Source organism: Haliaeetus albicilla, chromosome 23, assembly GCF_947461875.1.
Source record: "Haliaeetus albicilla chromosome 23, bHalAlb1.1, whole genome shotgun sequence".
Lineage (NCBI taxonomy): Eukaryota > Metazoa > Chordata > Aves > Accipitriformes > Accipitridae > Haliaeetus > Haliaeetus albicilla.
The window spans coordinates 24190881-24206320 of NC_091505.1; positions in this window are offsets into that span (position 1 = coordinate 24190881).

Sequence of the window (15440 nt, forward strand, 5' to 3'; positions counted from 1 at the left end):
TCCCCTTTTATCATTTCTTTCATTCAGCAGAGCAAAACTTTGGCCATTCTCTGGCAGACCAGCAAATATCCCTTCCTGCGCGTATTCCCGTCGGCAAAACTGGTTAGACACCTTGAAATCTTTTTGGAGCTGCTTGGGATACAGAACAGCTATTGCCGGCCGAGGGATGGGTTAGGCAGGAGGAAGCGTGCATAGGACTTGATGATCTTAGAGGTCTTTTCCAAATTTAATGATTTGATTTGATCTGACGTGGCCATTTCAGTAACAAAGCCCTGCTAAATTGCAACAGGTTTGTCAGTGCTGTGCTTGGAGAATACAGGAGGTTTGTCTGCAGATAATTCGCAATGCAATACAGGAACGTATTAGTAATCAAATAATTGGTTAGAGGTAGTCCATCCAGTAATTTATGGACCACATTATAGACCCTTACTCCTGCCGAGACAACGTTTAGTCACAGGAGTAAATGATCACCGGTGTAGGGATGTCAATCTGCGCAAGGGAAGAGCACGAAGGAGCCACAGCTCAGGTTTGGCCACTGTCGGCTCCAGAACCGCTCCAACCAGTTTTGCTCCAGCACTGCTCAAACCATGGGAAGTTTTAGTCTAGTCCCATGATTCGGCTTCTTACTGTTTATGTTTACTCTACAAAATAATAAGGAGGATCCTGAATCTCTGATCATCATGGTTAAGCAAAAAATCCCAAGTCTGTTTTAGAAAAAATTTCCCTTTTTTTTAAACATATCTCTCTTCTCAGGCGTGGCAAAACCCCGCTGGAAACCATCAGCTTCATCACTCGGCCAGCCCGTCCTCTGAGAAGGGGAGCCAGGCTGGTGTCCAGCATCCCACTCTGGTCACCATGACAACGCGATCGCACAGGACACCGAAAGCAAAATCCTTCGGAAACCTCTGGAGCTCAAGAGGAATCTAAATTATTGTCACTCCGGACTCCTTCTGTCACCAGGGACAACTGCAAAGGACCGCGGTGACGCATGCTCTGATGTCAGCCCGGAGCCCCGGTGAACCCACCATCGGAATTCACCATCAGCGGCGCCGCTGCTGGCTTCTGGCCGCGTCCCCGGTGCTGTCGGTGTCACGCAGCGAACGACAACGAGCGGAGGAAAGGTTCGCGCCGCGTTAGGACCCGAAGTGCTAATGAATGTTAACAGCTCGTAAGAGAGCCCCTGCTCCTGCATATTAATAATGCACCCGCAGCAGCGAGGTATGATTGTGCAATAGAAATAATAATTGCAGTATTTAAGGGAAGATAAATAGCTAAGCTAATGTGAAAGTTCACTTCATTTGCATGGCGTAATTTTGCTTTTTATCTTCGTACGCGCCATGACTAAACGCGGGATGACAGGGAAAATGCAGAGGTGCAGATGACCCATCGTTTGCAAGTATTAGCTTTCTGGGTATGTGGCCGTTAGTAATTGAAACAGCTTTTCTTTGTGAGGTGGTACAAAGCGAACATTGGACTGGGCACCCTGTTTCCCCTGATGGCTCCAGATGTTCTTTCGGCTCGGTCCTTCTCTTGACGTTTGCGGAGCACATCTGCCCGGCGGCGGGAGATCCGGTTCATCGGGTGCTGCGAGGCGGCACGCAGGAGGCGAGTCTTCTGCGCTGGGGGTTTTTTTGGCCTAATTCCGACATCAGGTTTTAAGAGCGGAAGGCTTTTTAATTAGAGCAATGGTCACACGTGGAAGGGCTTTCTGCAGTGGTTTTGAGCATCAATAACGATTCATTTATAAAACTTATTACATGGGTTATTTGCGTGACAAGTTCAGGCAGTGTTTTCGAGTCACTGCAGCTATTCCAGGTTAGAGCAGCTAAATTTCAGGGGGGTGATGATATCTCCAGCAAGATAGACTCCTCCTGGCCTCACCGAGCCAGGACTGTGCCCTCAGCCCTAACACTTTGCTGTTTGAAGGGGCTGGTGTGCATCTTCGCTACAGACATTACAACGCTGGGCTTAGGAGATGAATTTTGGGGTACGTCACAGCTCAGCTTCCTGCAAGAAGCAGCAAAGACCGGAAAAATCAGGGGAGCAGACATGTTTAGGAGAAGCCCAGAGAGCATTTTGGTCGTGGGAGCTGACTTCTTACCCAGCCGATGCTGAAGAATTTCAGTAGTTACTCCAGCATCACCTGCATCAGGGTTTTTTTAGAGCAAGCAAAAAAGTAAAGGTTGCTCTCTGCCCACTTATAATGCTCAGCTAGGAAATCCCAAGGTTGTGAAGCAGAAATAATTGGATATAAAATGACAAAGCGGCATTATTATATATTATAGACTTTTTGCTGAATCGATACATGTCAGAAAGTATTTTGCAGCCCAGAGCTACCAACAAAGAAAGTTCTCCATGGTATTCCTCCACATTTAGTGGTTTTTTTCCTTCTGCGTAGACTGTATCTGTCGAAGGAGCCCACACCTCCTGGAGCAGCAGCCACAAAAGAGCAGTACGTTATAGAGGAAGGCAATACCACCCTTCCCTGCTAAAATTCACTCTGCTTAATCAGTGCGCAAAGTACTTGGCCAGCTTTTTTTCCCCACAGAAACTCAAGAGAAAAGCTTTAAAGCTTTAGGGTGAACCTGACGGATGAGCAGGTGTGTTCGCCAGCAGTATTTTAAACCCACATTATTTGGATAATCTGGGAAAACACCGCTGTTTGTGCCCAGGTCCCCTCTCCTCAGTAAATTTCCACCCTGATTAACAAATGGCTTTACTTAAAATAGCATTCTTCCTCCGAGCTCCTCTCCGCACTACCGTTTTGCATCTAAGCCCTCAATTAAGCCGGGCAGTGGAGCTGGCAGGTAAAAAAGAACCCGGCATGCCCATGACACGCTCAGCACAGTGGTCTCATCCTGCCAGGCACCAGGGGACCCTCTGAAAAATAACTAAAGGCGAATGTCCCCACTTCCCCCCTCGGCTGGACGCTGCATCAGAGCAGAAGTTGCTTTAATTATTGTTTGCTGGACCAAGGCACAGCTCAAACAGCCCGGGCGCTCCGCGACGAACTGGCAGAGCAGGCGTGTTGCTGCGCAGCTCTCCAAATATTTCTTCTCCTGGTTGTACATCATGCCACCGAGACTCACCTATCTGCTCCTGAACAACCCTTGCTTTACAACCAGGAGCAAAGCCAGCCCTATTTCACTACTCGGAGCCTCCGCAGAAGCTCCTCGTGGTCAGGGGAGAGGGGTCTCGCCTCAGCGCATCTCATTACCAGTAGATAATGAAATGCAACAGCCCTATCAACGCTACAGAATTATTATATGAAATAAAGTTTCTTTAGCGCTGGGTATTACATCAAACATAACCTCAGCTCCTGTGAGCAAAGGTCCCTGGAGTGGTGCAGGCAGGAGGGAGGACAGGACGCCCAGCGCTGGAACTGAGCACCCACTCTGTTATTTAACACATACGGGTGACAAATGACCTGACTGTTAATTAAAAGCTGATTATGTTCTGCAAGAAATTGCTACCAGGTGTTCTGGGTAAATAAAAGGAGAGGCTGGGCTGGTGCTTACATTTAGAGAGCTGGGGGGAGAGGAGGGGGGGGCAGCTGAGTGTAGCTGTTAGGCAATGGGCTCTGTGGGTAGATCTTTGTCTTCAATTTCAAGCAAATCATATTTATTTTATTAGAGCTTTCTTACTTGTATCTTGGGTGCAGTGTTGTCTCCTGGTTGGTACTGCAGGCAGATGTCCTTTTCTTTTTCCTCTGGGATTCTCTTATATGAGCAGATCTGAACATCCTCCAGTGTGTCTGTCTTCCTGAAAAAAAATCCAAGAAATCAGGGAAAAAAAATTAACCTTAAAATAAACCTTTAAAGAAGCTGGCTATGCTTAATGCTTGCCTCTGGTTACCTGCCGGGTGTAACACAGCCAGTGGGTTGGGGTTGTTTTGCACCCCGGGGCAGCAGCGCGAGCGCGGGAGGAAACCCTCTACCACTCAAATCTGGGGTGGTAAAAATACCTCTGTGCTCTAGGTGAGGTTAAAAATTGCATTTCTGCTCTACGTGAGCCAAAATGACCCTTCTCCATAGGGTGCAAAACCTAATCCTGCTCTAAATCCTCTGAGTAGTCAGAGCCCCCAAAACCTGGGCAAGGAAACTTTTTAGGGACAGCGGTGGGGGAACTAAACCATGGGGGCTCTGGGGCAAGGGGGAAATGGCAAATATCCCCCTAAGTGACAAAACAGCCCCCAAACAAAACTATCCTTGGCTGGCAGAGGTGATACCAGGAGTCATCGCACCCACCTCGCCAGCTCCTGTTTTCAGGACCACAACCCACGGGGCTGCCACCTGCAGAAATGCAGCTGCTCCAAGCAGGTCCCATATACTGGAAAATTAACTATTTCTGGCAAAAAAATAGCCAGAATTTTGGAAACACTGGCTGTTACAGACATTTGGTTGTGATTCATTAACGGATGGGCGGCTGTGTCCTCTTGGCTTTCCTGCTTTGGTGATGGTAGAAGTGTGACAGACCAGAGCTGAGTGGAGTGAGTGAGTGGAGTTTCTCACGAGCACCTGAAGTGGGTCTGAATAACACCTACAAAAAAAGAGCAATGTGAGTATAAAGTGGTGTGCGTGTGTCTTGGTGTTTGTGCAGACATGGCACTATATATGGGCACATTTAATTTTACAAATAATATAAAAGAAAAATGAGGTTATCAGGAAGAAAAGGCAACTAGCTGGACTTATAATAATATCCCAGGGCAAATTTCCTTCGATATAGGCAATTCCCCTGCTCTCTGCCTTGTGCAAGCCAGGAGCCGCACATACAGAGGAGAAGCTTTTGGGGAGCGGGGGGGTCAGGGTGGCTGTGGTCCCGGTTCCCGCGGCCGCTCCTGGGGGGGACACACAGCCACTCGCACCCTTCCCCTGCCTCCTCCGTGGCTGCTCATGGGAGTTTTCCCTCTGCCTCCAGCCGGAGCAGGCAGCCGTGACTTGGCAAGAAAACATGCAGGTCCGCTGCTTTCCACTGGGTTTCATAAATCGCATTATTTATTGCGACAGCTCTGGTTCACTGTTACTCCCCTGTAATGAAAGTCCACTGTATTCATTTTACTTCCCCCTCGGCATAAGTAACTATTTACATGGGGAGTGCAGGACTCTCTCATCATAAATGTTGTGTGTTACCCCAACTATAAGAAGTTTGTATACTTCTATGATCCTTAAAATGTGCAGCAAGGGGAAAAAGGGGGACTGGGAAAAATCACCCTGATATTCATAGCACAGGTGGCAGAGTTGGGTTTAGCTGTGAGGAGAACCAAGGATGAGCTAAATTTGGGGGCAGATGAGAGGCAGGTGTGGTAGATGCCTCCTGGCTGCCATTCAGCATCCCTACCTGTGTGTTTTGCTCCCCCCATTGCATCTGAATGCCAGAACAGAGTGTCTAGAATAACATGAAAAGTCAACAAGGACACTTTCATCTGTCACAGCCAAAAGTAACTGCCTGTCAGCCTGACCTGGCATGCCATGATGCCCCAAGGTATTAAGAAGTTATCTTGTGCAGCTTTTTACATCAAATAGTTATTTGTCATTCAAATGCTTAATATCTGCTCAGGTGATTTGCACAGCAATATTACATTATTGTGTTCATTTATCTGTGACATTTCAAGGAAACCAATAGAGCTTTTAAACAAGTCTCTGAGCAGCATTCATGATGCTGATAGTCTAGTTTTCTCCCATTCAGAGTGAATTTGTATACAGCTCAGAGCTGGGAAAGATGTTACATTTTGAGCTCATTTTAGGAGAAATCTTGTCTGTTCTAGCACCCAGTTACTGGTGCATATTTCTTTTATTCAAGTCCCATATCGACCACTGACTGTACCAGCCAGAGCAGAAGCTGCCCTGGGAAGGGAACACCCGGATCATCCCATACATCAGACGGTGCCGTAGCTGCGAATGCTCACAGGATTATTCTTCCAGGCCTGGTACAATTTTATTTGCCCTTTTTGAAGGGCCGTGGGAAAGATGCCATCCTCCGCAGTAGCCACACACGTGTTTGAATCGTTAATGTGATATGAGCCCCTTTTCTTTCCACCCCTAAAAGTATTTCTTGATGAGACTTAAAATGGATAATTGACTGGAACTAGCAAAGCTCCTCTGATGAAAAACAAGCTGCAAGATCTAAATCAGTAATATATAATTCCCCATCTTTCTTTACCTCAACAAGATGTTCCTCTAAGGATAGGGGAGGTAGCCATGGGGTGGATATAAATGCTGTTTCATTGCCAAACCTTGGGTACCTTACACAGTGATGTAAATTTTGATCCCAATAAAGCTGATGGGGGAATATTATTTCCTTGATAACATGTTATTACCTGCTCAATATATATGTATTGCCTTAGTCTAGCAAGAGATTGTATTAAAAGAGACTGGTATTAGTCACTGCAGTTACATTTCCAGATATTTTTTCTGTCCCTGTGCTGTTACAGCACAGGTCGCACTGGGTTGTACTTCCCTGGCTCTATTTCGGGGAAGGGAGGACTTATGAAATACCTTTTATTTTGCATTGCATATAAAATTATAAAATTTAAACCCGCTTTATAGGGAAACCACTTGGGCACTTCCAGCTCGTGGCACGTCGTCTCCAACTCAGCCCGTGCTCCCCTTCATGCCTGCTGCCAGCCTGAATCACGGACAGCTCATTTGAAAACTTCCAGCTGGAATTTGTCCCCTCCCGTGCCTACACCCCTTCTCCAGGGATGCTCCAGCGCCAACACGCTTATGCAATTATTTCATGTCCCTTCCCCATGCGTGAAGCGAAGCCTGGTGAAGTGCAGCGAGTTCAAGCTCTGCTGAAGAGTGTTTCTATTTCTGGTCGGTGCTGCCGAGCCTCTGCCCTGCTCGGCATGGGCTCGCAGCTACCCAGGCGCTCGCCAGCGAGAAATACTCATACGGTGATTTTTAGTTAGTGTTTACCCTGGAAGAGAGACGTGCAAGCTCTTAAAGTTTGGGTAAGGAATATATTGCTCTGTCCTTGAAAAGTGAGAGGTGATGCTTGTGCTAGCACACATCTGCTTTGCCCTCTTCCAAGAGAGAAAAACACCTGAATCATTCATGCATCACCTACGCACCACGGCTCGCGCCCTGAATGTAATTCTCGGGATGCCTTAAAGTGGGATGTCCATTAAAACCGGCAGAGTTCCTCCTGTGCTTTAAGCAAAAGCAGCCTCGAGTTTGCCTTTCCATGTATTAATGTCATGTGCCATCAGCATGTACATGGAGTCCTTGCCTGACCCCGTAATGGATCAAGAAAAGGTTGATGAGATTTTAGTTTACGTAATTTATTTGTAATTTCAGCTGCCTTTAAGCAACAAATTAGCTAAATTCTTCATTATTCTGACTTCAACAGAAACCAGCAATTATTTCTTTCCTTTGAGTCTGGGAGCATGAAGTTATTTGCTTTTAAAATTCCGTGCATGCTTGTGGGTGTTTTTCCCAAGGTGTCTCTACTTGGTGACTGAACACCCCAAATATTTACCGACTCGCAGATGATAAAGTGGGAAAGGCCAACTTCATTTATTTAGCCTAAATCCCTAGGCAGTACACACGATGGGCTGCTCTGTTGCCATTTAAATATTTATATAGAGCTATCAGCTGCTTGACCCATTTCCTTCTATATTAAATACCCCCCTCCTTGCTAAATCAATGTGACTTCTTCCATTTCTGTCACGATTTAAAGCCAAATCCAACAGTTTGCTGTGATTTGGGGGGATGGCGTATTTTGCGATAAGGAATCCTCTGGTTTTGAACTTTTCTCACCATCTGATGTATTGGTATTCCAGCAAGCATTGCCTTCTCAGAGTGAGAGCCCACACTCCTCGCCTCTCTGCACTGCCTTGCTTTAATAGGCCTTTTGGGAAGCCTGCATGGGAAGATGAAAATTGTAATATTCTGAATTTCTTAGCCCTCATTATATTTTAATGAATTTTTTCATAGCTTTCCTGATTGGTTTTGAGTTGTTTTTTTAATACGCTTCCTCTCTGTCATTTTTTACATCTGTCTGAAGGAACCAGACGCGTTCTGCAGCCTCTACCCCTGCTCTGCCCTCGGCCGTTTTTCATTCAGCTCCTCAAACTGATTGACGGATCTTTCCAATTCAGGGTTATTAATCACTTGGCAGGATCCAAGTTAGCATCTCCACACAGACTCATAACAAATCTCTAAGCAGAGCTCACCATACCTTTTTTTTTCTTTTTTATCCTCTGTTATCCTCTATTATATTACATCTTCACACTTCGACAAAAGGTGGGAATTTCTTTTTCCAGTGATGATGCGCAGATGCTCCACAGGCGGGTTTGGACTCCTGTGAGAGTCCACAGCCTCTTTTTTACCACCATGAAGCCGTTTTAGCTGCTGCCTGGGTGGGTGTGCTGGGGGGGTGCGGGCATTTTCACCCATTTGCACAACCTGCTTCAGCCTTGGCTCACCTTCCCCACCTGCTCAAGTGTTTTGCACTATGTTGAGACCCAATGCCCAGTGACTCATTAGGTCAAGTTTTCATTAATTTGGTAGGAAAAAATGTCCTCGGCTCTGTATGTGTGGGTTTATAAAGCCCTCTGGACTTCTGTACCTGTTCTTTGGGCTTTTTTTTTGGCAGTTTGTTTTATTTTTCAAATATTTTTGTTTTGGTTTGGCTTAGGTTTCAAAATCCAACAAACAAACAAAAAATTTTTCAAACTGTTTTAAATATATATGATCTAAAAAAAAAAAAGTGGCAAAAAAGGAGATGAAAGCAGTGACAGTTTTATTTCAGGAGACTTGCCTTCATGTGCTGCCCTGGCTCGCAAGTGAGATGCTTTCCCATCCGCTTCTCTGTGGCTCCAGCCATGCGGGCAGCTCTCCTTAACCTCACTGGGAACCGCACACCACCTCCAGCTGGACCTCCAAGACGGACCTGCCTCTCCAGAGGCTATCAGCTGATGTTTCTTTGGATGTTGACTCAATACAGCTCTTCACGGCCATTTAAAGCTCCTCCACACGGAGCGTGAAGGTTTGAAGAAGACTCACCAGCAATCACAGAGGTGCTCCTCACCGGCGGGGAGAAATAGTTTGGTTTTAGAGGAATAAAGGCTTCTGGATCCTAGTAAAAAGATGCAGGAAGGGCTGGTTTTGGACAACAAACTTTGCTGAATAGTGTAACTCAGGACGGGGAGGAAAAAATTGTATCTTGCCAAGCAGGAGCTTGGAACTAAAAGGGCTTGGGTTAACGATGGCTCTGAGAACAGACTCCCGCTTGTACTGGATTTTCCATGGATGGTGAGGGGCAGTGAGAATTAATGGCAGAAAAATATTGACAGTCCATTAACGGCTCTGTGGCACAACCCTGACGGCGTAAAAGGCGGATCGTCTTTCCCCATTTCAGCTCTCTTGCTCTCTCCTTGCTCAGCCGGGGCTCCCCGCCATGAGCTGCTGCATCGCCCCATGCAGGGGTCGGCCACCTCCTCTTCCCCTGCCCCAGGGGACTCTGGCAGTGTCTTCTGCACTTTTGGGGTTGACCTTGGGCATTTGACCCAGGGGAGCACTGGGACACCCCAAAGGTGTTGGCTCGGTAATGCTCACGGGAGCATTTTAACACCCCAGTGCCAAGAGTCAGCTGGATTTAAAGTATCATTTTCCTAGCTCGACAGTGGACTCCAGCCTGAAAATCCTAAGAAAATGGGCAAGTGCACACACCTATGTTCATTACACAGCCATTAACTAAAAATAGCCACTTCATAACCTTCGTAACCCGACTTTGGGAAGAAACAGTAATACATACCTGTAATAGAAGTGCATTGCACTGGGCTGTGACTCAGCTACGTCATGATCAGAGGGAAAAGTTCTATTTTATTAATTTTGCAGAAAATGTATGGTAGTCTCTGCCTAATGAATACTAATAGAACCTTTAAAGCTCATTTACTAAATACATACAATTAAAGGACAATGAGAGGCATTACTTACAGAGCACATTCAAGCATTACTGAAATATCCCATTTGTTTATCGCAATAATTGCAAAATAAAATACATTGATTGCTCCGTATTTATAAATTCAAGAGCTATTTGGGTCTGCGTGCGCTCTTCCTAATCTGTAATGAAAGTTATAAAAGGAACAAGCATCTTAATGTAAAATACAAGGAAAACTCTAAAACTGCATGAAATTTGAGAAATAAGGCATTGTGAGTCAGTCATTTACTCATGTTCTCTCCCACCAAAGTACATGGGCGATGATGCAAACAGGATGTGGGAGGATTTGGGGATATTTATGAGCAGGTGCTCTTCAGCTGGAGTCAATTCTGAAATAATTGACACCTGGGGCAGAGTCTGCCTGGGGGATTGTGGTGGGCAGCAGAGATGCTTCTGCAAAGTGTCTGTGGATTTACACCACCCTCAGGGCCAAATTTATCTTCTAGCTTTTTTTTTTTTCTTTTTAATACCCCAAGAAAGGTGCTGGCTGGGTTACATCTATGCCAGTGTCACTCTGGGTACGGCACCGAGTGGGACGTGGAGAACGACAACAACGAACAGGTTCTGCTGGGGTGTTGGAGACCTTCAGCCCTACCTTCCCCCAGGGTCTTCCTTATGGAAAGCTGGGGGAAGAGCCCAAAACCATGCTGCTGAATGGGGTGACAGTGCCCAACCTCCCCTCCTGCTGGCTTTCTCAGGGCTGGGGCAGAAAGGGATGGTATCGGTGTAGGAAAAAATGCCTTCAAGCCCCAACCTTGCAATAAAAGGTTTCCAGTCAAGAGCCACTTGCTTGCTTTTATTTGCAGGCTTGAGTCATTTTGACATTGTTTCATCCACACAGACAGAAAGAGAGATCGTTTTGCCAATTTTTTTTTTTTTTTTTTTACTTTAGACGAAGAAACAGCTGCAGTACGGAACAGTTAGAAGAACCTCGAGGACTTCAGGGATTGTAAAGGGGTGTCAGAGGTGTGTGCGTGGCTGGATCTGGGGACATCCCATGTGGGGTGACAAGTGATGGACAGAGGAGATAAATATAAGCATCACCAAAAGAATGCAAAATCCCATTGCATTTAAACCATGGAGCTGAACCCCTAATCCCCAGAAGAACAATCCAAAATTATACTATTTGTCTTCTGCTGAAAAACATCCACTAGGCAATTTGATTTATTCTTGGGGCTTTGGGCTCATCTCCATAACATCTATCTCCCCATTAGTTTACATATTCCCCCATCTAAAGCTATGCTATCCCACCGTGGCAGCCCCCAGCCATGCTGGGTGTGTTGGTTATCATCTGCTAGTGAAGCGATTCATCTCTCCCAGGCGAGGGAAAGCAGACACACACGTGGTTTTTCAGTGGCAGTTTAGTCATTTTCTTTATTTTTTTAACTGATCTCTCTGGTTCCACAAATACACCATTTTCAGGTTTCTGCTGTAGAAACCCAGCTCGCCCACCTCGCCCCACACCTTATTTCTCCTATTTGAGAAACTGCTGCCGGCCACCTGCCACTCTGAGGGAGGATCAGCCTCTCGAAACGCTCGTATCACCCCAAAACCACTGCCAGCCGCAGCCAGGCCGTGGTGACAGCATCTCTGTGAAATAGCTGGATCTTGATGAACAGCCTGAGACCCACCAGCCCATCCGTAACGGCTGCTCCTGGAACAAAATGGCTTTGATAAGTCTGCAGAGCTGATGTGTGCAGCCTTCAGGACAGGGATTTAATAACTCAGTATTATTTTTCTTTCAAGGATCATTTATTAGCTCATTACAGAGCTGTTTGCTTCTCACTCAGAAACTAAAGCCAACATTCTTCATGTGTGTGTGCAGCCATAATGCCGTTCAACTTTGTGAAAACACATCAGCAATGATTTGGCCCCAGGTACATACAACTGAGGAGGAAAAAGCAACAGCATTTTCTCGTTCGCCTGTGGACTTCAGGAGGCTGGTGGGCTCTTGTTGCTGCATGTCCTGGCTGGCCGTGCCTCTTGGACATGGTCACATCCCCCATGGAGCCAGAGGCTTGTGCCAGGTGATGAATGGTTTGGACACCCACCAAAATCTCATTCTGAAATTTTAAAATTTTGATTGGCATTGCTCGGACCGATTCCAAAGTCCTGGGCAAAGAGGGAGGAAAGCTTTCACTTTGCTCTTGGGTATTTCTTTCTTTTTTTTTTTTTTTTTCTTTTAATGAATTCTTTTGCTTCAGTAGATGTTGAAACGGGAGCACTGTTGAGAAACGAGAGGCTGAAGTACTGCACATAGGGATGGCAGCATGAAATGTTTCAGGGCAGAGTGTTTAAAAAATTTGACTGAATCCATGAGTGGTTTCTTGTCCCCCAAACAGTATTTTTTTAGCAAATGCAGAACTTAGATTAGCCAGCAAACCTGCCCCGGGAAGAGCGGCGGAAAGCTGTGACACCTCACCACGGTCCTGGTACATCTTGTGCACATCCCCACCGCGGTGCGGAGCCGGGTTATTCCCATGGCAACGTTGGCAGCGCTGGACCAGGGAAGGTATATGCCAGTGGTTAAGTGGTACTGACACTAATGATATAATTAGCTGTGTTAAAAGTCATGTCTGGTAGCATCTACTTTGTTTCCAGGGTGACTAAAACGCCATAAATAATGATGTCCAGCAGCGTTTCCACAGAGCCGCTGCCCCTGGCAGGAGTGGGGCAGAGGGTCCGTCTTCATGGTCAACCGGCAGAAGATGGACATGGTAAAAGTTTCCGTTCTGCTTCCCAAACCAGCAAAGCCGAGATTGCCGAATCTCGCCCTGACAAACGGAGCAGCTCCAGGCTGGGATCCTTCTTCCTTGGCTTTCCGCAGGTAGGTGGTGTGTAAATACATCGAGAGTTTGGTCACCGGGAACTCATGAGCAGGACCCCAAACCTCAGTTCTTGCCTCCAGCCCTCCCCGAAGCTGATGGAGGAGAGGGAGATTCTCCAGCGAAAAACATTGATTTGTCAAAACGGGGAAGAACGTGGTTTTGACCTGCTTCAGAGAAAGGTTTCTGGTGGAGAACCACTTCTTTGCAGCTCGCTGCATGGGCAGGGGAGCTCAGACATCCAGATCGATGGGTATCATCAGCCCAGCATGTCCCCTGGCCCATGGGAATCACTGACCTGGGAAAATCCTTGTGGCTCCTCAACTCTTCACACCTTTCCCATGCACTCACCCCTGGCTGTCGTCTGTCTTCCCGGCTGTAGTTTTCATTTTAAATTGCAGGTTTGTTTCAGAAATGTGGAGTTTATCGTGGATCTGATGTCCTGATGGTCCTTGTCTGGGGGATGCCCGTGCTTGAAACAAGCCAGGGTTTGGGAAGGAATCTGTCCACAGGAAAAAATCACTCACGTGTGCTCATTTTGCTGTGTTTCCAAGAGGTTGTGGTTTGCAATTTCAATTATTTTGACTTTTTGCTGAAGCAGAGGGCTCGATTCGGTTCAGCTGCTCCGCTACCTCCATTAATGCTGCATACTTCATTTTCAGGTTGATTAAATGCACATATTGCCCTTCTCATTTTAGCAGCCGAGCAAAGCAATTCATGCCAAGGGGTAAAAGCGGGTGACAGCCAGCCACGAGCTGCAGCAGCCGGGATTGAGTCGTGCCCCTGGTGTTTGCACAAGGCTGAGCTGCTGGAGGGGTCATCGGTTTGGGCTCTAACGACCAGCCCAGAGAAGGCTTCAAATGGGAAATGGGCAGAAGAGATGAGGAGGAGAACATGCATTTTTCAAAGGAAAAGCAATCGTGAAATCTTCCATTTGTGTCAAATCAGCAGCAGAAAGCCATGTGCACAAGGCTGAGCCTGATCCAACCCCCATCTATATCGAAGGGAGGATTTCTAATGACTTCCAGTGGCTCTAAAATTGGCTTTTACAGTCTCTAAGATGCAACCGCAATTGAAAAAATCCCCAAAGCCTCTGTCTTTACTGTTCTCTTTTTTACTGCAGTCTTCTTACCTACTTTTTATTGAGCTCTGCAACTTAATACTGTAAAACCGTAGTCAATCCCTGTTAGCGTGAGCTGCACGAAGCCTGTACATGCAGTTTCCAGCTCTGCCACCTTTGCTTATTCTTTCAAAGCATACATGTATGCAGGGGAGGGGGTTACTGCTCCAGTTCAGGGGGTGGACTATGAGGGCAGAGCCAGGAAAGACTTTTCCAGAATTTAAGCACAACCTAAGAGCCCTTTGGACTGATTGCCAGCCCTCTACAAGGGTTTGAAGACCTAATGCCTTTAAAGTAAACAGAGCTAAACCGCTAATAAAATCTCTAATATTTTCAAGCAGGTGTTCACGAAAATGCTGTACCCTTCAAACCAATTTCTCTCCAGCATTTTAACTCAGAAGCTGTTCACTAGGACAACTGCTGCTTTGGGGAAGGCAACTGCTGAGACACTCTGATAGTTACCAGGAGGTGGCATTTCAATGGATGTATTTTTATTTTCATGCTGTCATTGCACAAAGTCTCTGCACATCAGTGAAGGAAGGTAGAGAAGTGCAAAATTATTTAATAGGGGATGATTAATGAAATAATAATAATTGAAAATAGCCCCAGGGCTTGGGTATTCGCAGTTATACGACAATAAGGAAATAGGTAAATTTATCACTTCTCCGCTCCAGCAGTGACCACGTCTCTGTTCGGTGCATACATCCATTTGCCCAGACCGCAGCATGAGCCCTGAAGCAAAGCCCCATCCCTTCGCAGTCACGGGACCCAGCTGCCACGGGGACATTTCATTAGTCAGCCTTACTTTACAAAAATTATTTTCCTTTTGTTGTTTAACACAAACATGCATTGACTAATACGTTGTTATGCAAATACAAATCACCGTGAAAGCCAAATTACCCTTCAATTATTTGCATTCCGCTATTTAATGGAATCACTAACGGGGGAGATCGATGAGGTTTTTATACTTCCCAAACACTGAATTGTATTTCAGGTGACGGGGTTGCCTGTAATATTGTCCCAGCAAAACCCTCGGGATGAGGTGCCAGCCCAGATGTATACACTGAACATGTAGGAGGGAGGTTTTTGACTCCCTGCTCGGTGTTTTAAGCCATAAGGACATCCCAGCACAAAAGGGGAGATAAAAGAGGGAGCAAAACGGGGGGGGGAAGAAAGTGTCAGAAACAAAGTAAGCGAGAAAGCAAACAAAAAATATTTTTAATCTAAAGATGGTAAAAGCAAGTTTTAATAAAGAGAAATCGCTCAGTTTTTAAATCTGAAGAACAAAACCACTTCCCATTTTAAAATATTTTTTTAATTATATTTTATTGTAGGTTTGCTTTATAGTCTAACTTAATAACCTTGTTGACTCCAAGGGGAGCCAAACTTTTACTTAAATCATGCTTCTCCCACAGGTTTTTGTTAGTTTTTATACTATGACCTGTTTTCTTGTTATGATCTTACTTAGAAACCATGGAAGAACCATAACATTTCAGTTCAGAAAAGCACATAAACGTACACCCAGATGAGTCTCTGTGGGTAGCCCCAGT